The following is a 12094-nucleotide window of genomic DNA, read 5'->3' on the forward strand; positions in this document are numbered from 1 at the left end:
TCCTATGCCTCAAATCCAGTTGTTTGAGCCCTCATTTGTCAAGTACATTTGCATGTACTCACCAATATAAAACAAGTGCTAGGAATCTTACATAAAGTTTCCAAACAGTTCTCAAAATTAGTGGATATTTCTCAAAATGTCTGTCAATGAGCATTTCTCTCAAGGCATATATACTGAGTAAATGGGATATGATCACAGCTACAATTTCTCAGTACAGGAAATTGCCAGCCACCAACATAATTAGAAACAGTTCATATGATCAAATTAATCATTCAAAAAAGAGCAATTACTGTTAACAGAATAATGGCATGCCTTAAAAAAGAATGAAATTAACCTTTAGGACCGACATAGTTACCCTCACCATTCTGTACTGAGGCAGCAAAGATTAATATATGTGCAAAATAAAACACTGCATTAGCGTCTGCTGAAAACAGAAGTAGCATTATCTATCTGGCCTATTCAACCCTTAACACACTTTATTCTTTGGCACTGGCATAGAGTGGAAATATCAATAGTCACTTCTCTGCCAAAATGGAAAAAAAAAAAGAAAAAAAAAAACAAACCAAAGCTTCAAGACTTCCATTGCTATATAACTTACCACATTGTGTTTATCGCTGAACAATAATTACATGAAGATTAAGCATAAGTCAGTAATTTGAAATGCAGTAGAATTAACATTCAAACCTACATTATGGCTCCTCAAAAGCTGAGTTATACAGTTAAGCTTTAGCCTTAACAAGCTAAGATCTAGAAATGTATACCAAACATACTGCAAAAAAACTGTAGTTTTGCTCTGTAGTGCTAACCATTAATTCTTATATGAATGTATTTCAGTATTTATACTTCTAAATGAGATTAAATTTATGTTTATAAACACAGTAACATACTATGCTATCAATAGATCGAAGAGTTAATGTGTTTTGAATCCTCAAGCTGTGTGTTTCTACATATATTAGGTTTATTTTATTCTGAATGTCAGCAATGTTTAAATTAAGTCATACTGATGTTGAAGATAATTAGAGACATATAACTTCTATAGATAAATTTATTAGTGCACTGAAGTTACTTACACCAGGCTGGAGCATGTTAGCTGCTTAGAATTGGTATACAGCTGTTTTTTATCACCCCAGCACTGGAAAACAGCAGGGACATGCTCATCAGTTTTCTTTTCTCATGGCCTCTGCCTTCCCCTGAAGATGTATCCCACTCCCTCATGTCTTCAACTTTCTTCTTCCTTTTGCTCCCTCAATGACACTTCCCTTCCTTCTGCTCAGCACAAATGATGCAAACAGAAATAAGTATTTGCGAGAAAAGTGACGTTTACTCCATTCTTTTCCTAACTGAAAATGTATCTGGTAAACAGACTGGTGTATAACTCATAGTATGAAGAAGATTCACATTTAACTGTATATTTTCATCAAGGTTATAATTTCTTACTCTGAACAGTATTTAAGCTATAAGCTATAGTTACACTTAAGATGTCTCTCATTTGGACAGAGACTAATTCTGTTTGAAATGCTCTAAGCAGATTATTTTCTTTTTCCCAAAGAATCAACTTTCAATTAAAAAATACATTTTTATATGAGATTACACGAAACATACAAAAAGTCTGAAAAGCATGTACCTTCTCATTTTTGAGTTAATTTAAAAGTAAAAACAATTCTAATACACAATGCTGAATTTTTCAAATGACCATTTTCAATGAACTTTCATTCAAATTAATTAGCAAATGTATGTGTAGGTTCTCAAGAACGCATTTAGTATTATAATTTTAGGATGACTATGCTACATTTAATATTAAATATTTTGAAATGCTGATTTAAGTTTTATACTTTATTCTTTCTTAATTCTACATCGGTAGCTTGCTGTCTCCATATTAACAGCATGCAATATGTTGCATGGCCAAAAACATAAATGCATACATGTCGATAAAGGTATTTCTCAACAGTCGTGATGACACATGGACTGACATGCTGAAGTATCAGTGGCTCTGTCTAGCTATACCTAACATAGCTAAGGATAAGTTCAGACAGGGTTCAGGCAGGTTGGAAACAATGATTACTCACTGTTAATCCGAAGGAAAAACATGGACTACTGGCCAAAGTCAGCGCTCAGGTGATGGGTTGCCAGCTGACAGCGTGAAAGAGAAAGTAATGGTGATACGAGGACAACGCTGGGAAGGTATCTCTGCATCAGTGCTACAACAAAACAGGACAATGGATGGCATTACGTTTTCCAGTGTATTCACATTTTGAAGTAGAACTACAATGTCTTCGGTGTTTAGCCCTAATAGGTGGAAAAGTTTGTGAAACAAGAAAAACCTACATTTGTAGATTCTATATGGCCTAGTATAGTCCTTATCTCATTAAACACCTGTAGTACAATAGACACTGTGGACATGCTGTGCTGCTGTACTAACTAACTTGGGAATATCTGATGAACTCATCGACTGCGTTCACGTAACTTCAGTTTAACTCTACTTGTTGTTATGTTTACATTGCCACCAAGATGATCTGCATTCAGGAAAATATTTACTACACAGATGATGGTATAAAACCCTGAAACAAAAATAAAAAAGGATACAAGAGGGAATTCAGAAAGCAATCAAACCTTAGGATCCATACAGGAGGGAAATATAAACATAAAGCTTCTGCCACAAAGATCTACAATGAGATTAAACGTGCTTGCTAACTGCACCATCATTATAATTGGCCTTTGCCAGGAGAAAGGCAAAGCTTTAGCACAGGGACTGCTAATCTCCATTATTTCTAATAGCAAGAAGTACCCTAAAATGTGCCCCATCCCCTTGTTAACAGGGCTGGCCAAACTCTCAGGGGAGAGGGTTCTGCACTGTTGTATGGAGTAGTGCCACACACGTAGAATTTGTTTCTGAGCTCTGCCTAATGCAGTGAAACTACAGCAACTGCAATGTAGGCCTTAGCTTTTCTGGCACTGTCCCTGCAGTGGCAACAACAACAAAAAAAATCTTCCTTCAGCTTCAGAATTTCAGCAAATCCTAACACACGCCTAAGGTCAGGGGCACTGACTACCATTATTGCCAAATAAATGATTTTGAAAAAGTGTTTAAATTGTAAATTATCTTTTGGCCTAGTAACTAATTGATAATCTCTAAAATACATAAATATTTCTAGAACAATATGCAACTGCTACATTTATTTAAATTCTTTTACTGAGTTGAACAGAGGAATATTGATCTTGATACTTATTCTTAACACAACATAGCCATAAAAGTTGAAAGTAAGGAGCAATAAAATTTTAGATGCCAAATGAAATAGGAGTCATTAATAAATGAATACTGTTATCTGTTCTAGTTATACATCTTTTCGTTTCAATGACCTGTTTGGCTATCCAAGAAACATCAAACTGTTAAAAAAAAATTGGCTAATTCAGAATCACAAGAAAATGCAATGAAAGAGAATACAACCTCCAAGAGGTTCACTCTGGAACTTTGCAAGTACTTTGCAACAGATTAGAGGATATGTACTTCAACTCCTTCGAAGCCGTCACTCAAGTATAATGCAGTGTGCCTGTTATTTGTCAGCACAAGCTCATTCTGCACTGCATGTGCTTTTACACCATCGGAACTTAAAACTTCTCTGAATTCAGTTTTCAGAAGTGTAATATAACTACATCCACTTTCAAAGAATCAGCCCCTTTGTGTAGTGCAGTGGAAAAATTGAGAGATTTTTATTATCACAGTATGAGCTCAAGAAAACAGATGATTGTTTTTGAAATTAAAAAACTGCATGCGCAGTTTCTGTTTAAAAGGGTCATGACATTGGAGAAGTTTGCACCAGTGTCTACGTACAGTATAAACTGGTGTTATTCCAGTTAAAGGTGTTAACTCCCAGGATAAGCTTTCCTGGAAATTTGCATGGTGTCTCTATCGGGAGGTAATTACACGGCTGCAAATCTTAGTAGCATAGACAAGGCCAGTGATCTATAGGAGTTGAAAGGACTGTGGAAGATTTGTTGTCACTTTGACCATGATAGCAAAATCCTTCCACTTAAACAACTGACACAGAAGGCAAACATGAGAACTGCATTATCTGGAGGATCTTATGCGTTAGTAGTAAGTACAGAATAAAAATCTGTTTTTCTTTTATAAGTCATACATAGAGATGAATTTATATCATTGAGCCTGAACACAGAATTTATTCTCAAGAGAAAGTAGATAACAATAATTGGCATGTTACAAATGTGTTAACTAACCTGGTTTCTTACGTAAGTTTTTTTGGAGGGGGAAAACAGCAAGCACCCCTGCAAACGTGTCATGCTTTGTACTTTTAATACATCAGCATTATTGTTCAACTATGCAAGAAAAGCCCACCTGTACACGCCTTTATATAGCAAAACAACAGGATTCACATATTTATACTTCTATTTATTTGTATTGATAATGGTGTCTCTATTTTTAATGAGAAAACATTTTTTTTTCTGTAAATGCATATAACTGAGCTTTAGAAAGCAAGCTGGAAGACAAAACTGTCGTGACTCTTGATTCAAATTAGCTATTTTAAAATGTGAAGGCACTTCATCTCTCTTTAATGCTGTAAATACTAACATTCGGAAGCTAAATCTTGTCTGTCTAACACCTTAAAGGTAGTGTATTTTTTTTACAGAAAGGCTGTAAAACAAGTTAAGGTACCTTTATCACTACAGACAGATTTCCTTCAGCCACCTTGAGATTACAGTTTTAATCAGCCGATGATCAAGTTTTTCATTACTAAGTAATGAACACAAAGTTTGAACTGTTCAACTGTTAACTGCCATGCTAAGGTGCACCCACCATTAAACACACACGTAAAAACATCGACAAACCTTAACATACAAAAGTAAATTAAGGATTATGTAAAAAAAAAAAAAACAAACTAAGCCTTTCTGTAACAGATGGCATAATTTCACCATTATCCAAGAAAGTAAGATGCAGTGTGTTCCCCTCCTCCATTATCATCTGTTTACCTTTCACAGGAGTTGCGTTAGGCCCTTAGCTACCAGGTTAATACAGTATCCATAGCACCGAGGAACTATAGTCTTGGCCTTGTACAGAAAGCACAGGTTCTCAGTGCTCCGCAAATCCTTTATAAAACCACCAAAAGCTTGAAAAAGTTGGCCATTACCTGCTTTACTTTATCTGGTGCGATGGTTCATGAGAATATTTGTTCCTATCGTAACATGACAGATATTTAACGATTTGGCCTAAAAAAATAGCTGTGCTTTCAATTGGCAAATTGCAAGCACATGTACTTATTTTGATGCAAGCTTTAAAAAAAAAAAAATAAACCAGGCCATACTTCCAGAAGAGACAGCCCGGGTAATTCGCAGCCAGGCGCGCTTGGGTTCTTACAACTACCCGACAGCCTCAAAATTGTGTGCAGTTGTAGGGAAAGTCAAAACATTTGGCTTAAATCAGGATTTTCAGAGAGCGCACGTGTACAGTCGCTGAGGCCAGCGGGCGAGGAGGGCACGTTCACCAGGCAGTGCGGCCCTGTGCCCAAGGGGGAGATAAATAATCATATATAAAAAAATATTTTAAAAGTAAGTGTTTTCCACCGACCTCTGCGGGCCCTCGACGCGCTCTCGCCCACCTGGGGACGCCGCCGCGCCGAGCCAGGCCCCCCCTGAGCGGGCCGGGCCCCACACAGCTCCCGCCTTCGGCCCCACCTCGCCCCGTGGCCTTCCCTCCCCTGGCACCCGGCCCGCCCTCCTCTTCCTCCCCGCCGGCAGCGGCGGCCCTGTCAGGGCGGGCGGGCGGCCCTCGGCGCGCGCCGGGCCCGCGGCCGGCTGCGCTGGCGGCCCCGCTCCCGCCGTCCCCGCGCGCTCGCCGGCGGCGCGGCCGGCGCTGTGGCTGGCGCTGCTCCCGGCCGCCGCCGGGCCGCTGGGCCGCGCGTGCGGGCGGCTCCGTGCGGGGGGATTTGAAACAGCCGCTCCAGGGGCAGCGCAGCGGCGGCGCCCAATCAGCGGCCCGGATTTTTCGCGCTGGTTCTGGCCGGAGGAGGGGGCGGGGCCGCCGCGCAGGATCGCCGGAGCCGCCGCCGTTGCCGCCGCCGCTGTTGCCGTGTCGCTTCAGCTCCCGCCGCTGCCGCCGCTCCCCGGCACCGAGCTACCGCTACCGCCGCCGCCTCCGCCCGGCTCTCGGGGAAGAAGGATGCGCTAGGGCACAGGTCAGTAGGCCGGGAGCGCGGCTGGCTCTCCCCCCCCCCCCCCCGCCTCCCCGGGGAAGGGAGGAGGCACCCGGGGCACGTTCCCGCAGGCCCCGGGCGGGAGGCGGGAGCGGCGGCGGCGAGGCTCCCTCGCCCGGGGGGATGATGCCGCCCGGCCCCGCCGCGGTCACCGGGAGCCCCCTCCCGGGCTGGGACCGCGGGCCCTGCCCGGCAAAGCGCTGTGGAGGCGGTGTGGGGGCCGAGGGTCCCGTCGCGGGGCATCCGCGCCCCCCGCCCCGGCCCTTCACCCGGGGACTCCCCCTCCGCCGGGGCTCCGCTCCCCTCAAACTTACCGCCGGCGCCCCGCCGTCTCCATCGCCCGCCCCTGCCGGGGCAGCCCGCAGCTCCCGTTTCCCCCTTTCCCGGAGGAGAGTTTTTTTGTTCGCTCCCCCCCTCTCTCCTTCCCTCCCTCCCCCCCCGCTACCTGGCCCTCGCTGAGGGGCCGCGGGTCCCCCCGCCGCCCCCGCCCGCCCCCCGCCCCCCCGGAGGCTGCCGCAGGATTTCTGCCGCTGGCTGGGCCTGACTCTTGGGTGGCGGAGGAGCGGAAAGGAGCGATGCCGAGCCGGAGTCCCGGCTGTTGCAGCTTCATCCTTTCCCCCCCTGCCCTCCTCCTCCTCCTCGGCGCTGCGGGAGGTCGGGGGCAGCATAAAGGGGTAAGGGAGAGGTGCCCACCCGTCCCAGCTCCCTCCCCCGGGGAGGGGGGGATCAATCAGTGCAAATCAGAAAGAAAACCGGAGGGGGGGGGAGAACCGATGGGAAGGGAAAAAAAAAGCCTCCCCCAGGGTTTTAACCGCCTCCTTCTGGGGTGGGGTGGCTGCAAATGTCCCCCCCGTGGCGGTGAGGGTGTGGGGAGGTGGAGGCTGCTCCTGCCCCTTCCCTCCGGGTAGGACTGGGATTGTACGGCAGCAGGAGTGAATGTAACTCTGGAAATGTATGGAGGGGGAAGCCATGTTTGATTTATTCCTCCACTAAACACTGGTGTGATGATCCTTCTACTTACACCCTTCTGCAGTCCATCCTGGACCTGTATGGGAGGAGAGCCTTGTTAGGAAAACGGAAAGAAAACATTCCTGGGAAGGCGTACGGGCTCGTTGGCTCAATCTTCATTAAGTATAAGAGGATAGGGCTCTTGTAACTTGAATTGATATTTGTGTGGTAAAAGAGCCTGGGGAACTTGTATTCCCAAGGCCATAGTTACAGCTCATCCGCTGTGGCTTTACCGCTCTGGGGGTGGAGAAGGGAATTTGCCACACTTCTTCAACATATTTATACTTGCTTTTTGGTTTTGTTTTTTTTAAATATGTCGGCTGAAAGGAGGAGTAAATACTATTAGAAGTGCAGAGACAGTAAACACCGTATTTAAACAGATTTCAGAGAAAATGGGCCTCTTGCTAACAGGCATTAAACAGGCAAGAGGCTGGTATCAGTCATTGCCCATGTATTTTGTGTGCGTGAATAGTTTCCTTATTGGCATTTGCATTAAAATTGGTTTATAATGATTCTTAAATTTAGGAGCTGCCCGCCCTAAGTAAGCTAAACGAGGTCTGCTTTAAAAAAAAAAAAACAAACAAAAAAAACACAAAAAAACCCCACCAAAACAAGGAAGATAACGTTTGGCGTTTACTCTTTTCAGACATCTAAGGAAGGTAACTGTAAACACTGTAGGGTGGCAATGAAGTTTGTAATAGATTTTGCAAAGAGTCCTTGCTGGTGGTTTATGCTGACATATATGCATACTAAAATTCCTTAAACGTGGAATGTGTGGCTTCAGCTGCAAGAATAAATTGATTCTTCACCAAAATGTTCATATGTTAGTAGAATCTCTATAAATTCATTGCTGAAGCTATTATTTGCGTGTTTTGCTGTGGGAATTTTGCTCAGGAAATGCAGCATATCAACCTTAATAAACTCCTCAATTTCACAGTGTGGTATTATTTGACTGTTGGATGTAATCATTGAATAAAACCACTGTTTTGCAGGACTACTCAGGGCTTAGTACTTAGTATAAGAAATTTTTGGTTGTTTCAGTAAGCATCTATATCCTATATATTAAAGCATGCTGAGATTTTCATCTAGTATGCAGCCATCAGAAAATACGACAGGTTTTTTCAGTATTTGAATATAAAAGCTCAGGATATTCCTGGAGATTATATGGCTAGTTCTTGTGACGGTTATAGGAGTGTCCACCCTCATACATACTTGGAAAAATGCAGGTATTAAAAGTACTGCAAAACCTACTAATTTATCAAATATTATTTGAAAATGTCAGAAGAAACTAGGTCATTATAGTTTAAGGGTGTAGATTTAAAGTAGCTTAGAAAATGGAAATGAAATGTGAAATATATTTCCTTTCAGTTCAATACGAATCCAACAAATGGCTAGCAAGAATAAAAAAATTTGTGTTTTAATATCTGTAGGGCTACGTGCTTTTTCTGAATCCAGTGGCTGTTCTGCACGTGAGACTATTGCATTTAAATTACTGCCTGCATGCAGTAGACTGGATATTATAACAAAAACAACCCCACTTTGTTTTAGACTGGAAACAAAAATGGTTGTTGAGGGGGTTACTTTCTAATATTTGGGTGGTGAAATTGATGCGTACAGGTATAGATACATATATATGTATATGTGTGTATATATATTTTTTTATATATGAGTTTGTGTCCAAAACATTGTGCTAACAAAATGGCAAAGGAATGGAAAGAAGGGATTGTTTTTCAGTGTCCTATTGTTTGTGGCCCATTCACCTCTCACTTTTGCACTGAGCCTGCTTTTTGTTCCACCGGTGTCAGTGTGTTTCCCAAGCGAGGCCTTATTTCTGCAGACTGATAAATGCATGTCTTTCCTTGTGGTCGATCAAAGCCTATTGACTGCATTGGGACTCCATGCGTATATAAAGGTTCATCTGCTCTGGTCAGATTACTGGATCAAGGATGTAGTTTATGATGAAGAGAAGATAGAAGCACAGTTCTTGCAACATTTCGGTCACCTCTGGTCACTCCTGCTTATATAACTACAAGCCATCTCTTAGGTTTTAAGTGTAGAAGATGGTTAAGTGCATGAAAATTGCAAGTATTTTCTGTGTAGAACAAGGTAAAGCACCTAGCCTTTTCTGGGAAAAAAAATTTCACCTCTCCTCGAGAGCACTGTGCTGCACAATGGGAAGCATCCACTAAGTGGTATTGCTGAAAACAACAGATACCCTAACATTCAGTAATCAAACATCAATAAAGAAATGCTTGGTGGGACTAATAATAATGCAGTAGATGATGGCGACTGCATATTTTAATACTATGTATGTGGCTATACTATTCGAGCTCTTCAACTACTTTTCCACAAAGACAAATGAAATGGCCTTACGGTTGAGTAAATATGATAGATCTGGTATAATTCTCAAATCTAGCTTTTGGATGAAGGAAGAGTGGAGATACTGAAGTGGATCTAAGTGGATAAGTAAATCCATGTTTCTAGGAAACATTGCTTTCCAGTTAAGATGTAGCTTTGAGAAATGTCTTCACCGAGGATGTGCTGGAATCTTGGTGGTGTAAATGAGAAGGCGGAGATGGAATATGCACCAGTATAAGCGGTCAGGTGGTAAAGTGGAGAGAGAAAATAATTTCCCATCAAAGCTTGGCATGGGAGTCCAAATTTCCTTTCGTGCATAATTGTGGAGGACTTGGGAGAAAGGGGGTGGGTGAGGAGAGCCTTGTTGATGTGCCAGTAGTCACCCTACAGCTTGTAAATTCGTGTAGCCGGTTGAATGGGTCAGCTATTTTATAAAATTAAAGGCTACTTGGAAGGCTTTGGTTCTGAGAACATTTTGAAGGAAAAGAGAGAAACTACCTAAATTCACCCTTCACTGCACCTTCAAATTAGCTTCTCTATGACCTGCAGTCATTGGAGGTAATAAAACAGCTGTATAAATGTATTTACATTTTCCTTTCAGTTTACATTGACAGAAATTACAAAAGCAATATATCAAGTGCTATTTTTAATGTTTTTATCAAGTTGATGGCACTCAGCATAGTTATTTTATATTTTCTAGCATCAGCAGGAAGGGAAGTTTTTGGAATGTGTTGTAAGAGAAACTTAGACCACACTCTATTCTGCTGCCCTTCTGGTGAATAGCAAGCTACAAAAATATGCAAGATTCCTGGAGAAATGATCATATATACTAATACCTTGTGTATGGTGATGATAGGTTAATGCATAGTCCATCATGCATTACTTTGCTCGCAAGCAACTCTAAACTTTAGCACCAGATAATCTATTGACTCTCTGGTACCTTTGAAAAGCTGCTTCTGTCCAAAGCATATGATAGATTATACCATAAACTGAATTTTTTAAAATGCATTTTGTGTGTTAATCATGATTGAACCAAAAGCAAGGTTTCTACTATCCTTCTTGCTAATGTTAAGAAATAATACCATTACATGGAAAATGTTCTGATACTACAGTGGTGTGGTGAGCTACATGTGGAAAGTAGATGTTTGAAAATCTTTCTGAATGTTTCATAGCAGTCAAATTAAATTGACTAAGTGTGAAAAAGTGAAGCGCTAGCCCATACGTACTTCAGAGTATTCTTAAGTTGGGCAAAATTACTTTGCCCTGGGGCACCACTGATGTAGGTTCTCATATTTGACATAATCTGAAACTAATAAAATATGTAAGTGACTTAAAGCATCTGTTAAAGGGCTACTCAACAGGTGATGGCTCAGTTTCTAGTTTTGTCCCTATCTTTTTAACTTGTCCTATTTTTATCTTCGTGCAAGATAGCTATTTGATTTTGGTTTGAACTTTGGTATTGAGCTCCCCAAGCACAAGTTGGAGCTATTTTACATTCATCTATATTTGGGGTAAGGATACATATGTGGCAAATGACTGGGAAACTATGGCATGATGTGCTATTGAAATAGACTTTCATAGAAGCTTTAACATTTTTCATTTTCTGCTGTCTGTGAAGGATACTGTCAGTTTTCTGTGTGGCTTTTCAGAGAAGCACAGAGTGGTCTTGTTCTGTTGGCTGATGGAGATGGCCATCTAACTGTCTTTGTGAAACCTCTTCTGGCCTGTGCCTCATATCAAAATACTAAAATACTGACATCTCACATCTGTGCTAAAACACACATAACAAATTAGAAAATTTGTGTTTTAAAATACTAATCCTCTTTAAAAATATTTGGCCTTGAGGGCTAACATCAGAATTCCACGTTTTCTTTGCCATGGTCAAAAACGTAATAGAGACTGAATGTTGTCCTATTCTCTGAATTCTGTCTTTCTAAATAAGAGATACCAAGGAGCAGAAGATGAAATATTTTGTGACAAAAATATTTTCAAGAAAGAAGGTTAGGGAAGACTTTATTATAAATGTGATCTAAACACCATTTGAAATATTTTTAAAAGCTACTGATAAAAGAATAGAAGAAGCAATAGGAAGGAGATGCAGTAATGCAGCCTTCTATCATAATGTTTGAGACCCATTTCATTTAATTATTCATTATAATAAGTTGAAGTGTAAATGTTCCTGCTGTGGCATGGGTTAGTCTGTGGAGCTGAGATTCCCAAGATCATGTATCAGATAAATCAATTGTGGAACTTGCCAGCCTTGGTGGGATGCCATCAGAGCAAAGAACCTGACTGCACTGGCACTCAGAAACATCTACGTTGGGGGGTTATCTCTGTAGTAAAGAATGCCCAGATTCTAGTCTGATAATAAAGCCAGAGGGATTTAAGCCAAAGTATGAACCTTGGAGAGCAGTGTAGGATGAAAGATATGAATATGGATCATTTCGCTATATGGGGTAGTTGCCAAGAACTTCTAATCAGATACTTCAGAATGAAATTAATGTTGTGATTTTTCAGTTGATGCA

The 12094-nt window shown here is 41.6% G+C and overlaps 1 protein-coding gene and 1 long non-coding RNA gene across 8 annotated transcripts in view; one reads left to right on the forward strand and one right to left on the reverse strand.

Moving 5' to 3' along the window:
- Positions 1-1135: 1135 nt before the first annotated feature.
- On the reverse strand, positions 1136-5526 carry LOC142081673 (uncharacterized). The gene is made up of 3 exons (XR_012673432.1): positions 5142-5526; positions 2067-2198; positions 1136-1266 (listed from the first exon to the last, which is right to left on the reverse strand). It is a non-coding gene; the product is annotated as an uncharacterized LOC142081673 (long non-coding RNA).
- Positions 5527-5988: 462 nt separating this feature from the next.
- Positions 5989-12094, forward strand: part of NSD2 (nuclear receptor binding SET domain protein 2) — a 76135-nt gene continuing 70029 nt past the window's right edge. For 4 of the 7 annotated variants that reach the window (XM_075148552.1, XM_075148557.1, XM_075148558.1 and 1 more), the window contains exon 1: positions 5989-6185. The gene's annotated coding sequence lies outside the window, so the exon portion shown is untranslated. The remainder of the gene's footprint in view (positions 6186-12094) is intronic. The other 3 variants (XM_075148553.1, XM_075148555.1, XM_075148554.1) reach the window with 1 other exon arrangement.

Source organism: Calonectris borealis, chromosome 4 (genome assembly GCF_964195595.1).
Source record: "Calonectris borealis chromosome 4, bCalBor7.hap1.2, whole genome shotgun sequence".
Lineage (NCBI taxonomy): Eukaryota > Metazoa > Chordata > Aves > Procellariiformes > Procellariidae > Calonectris > Calonectris borealis.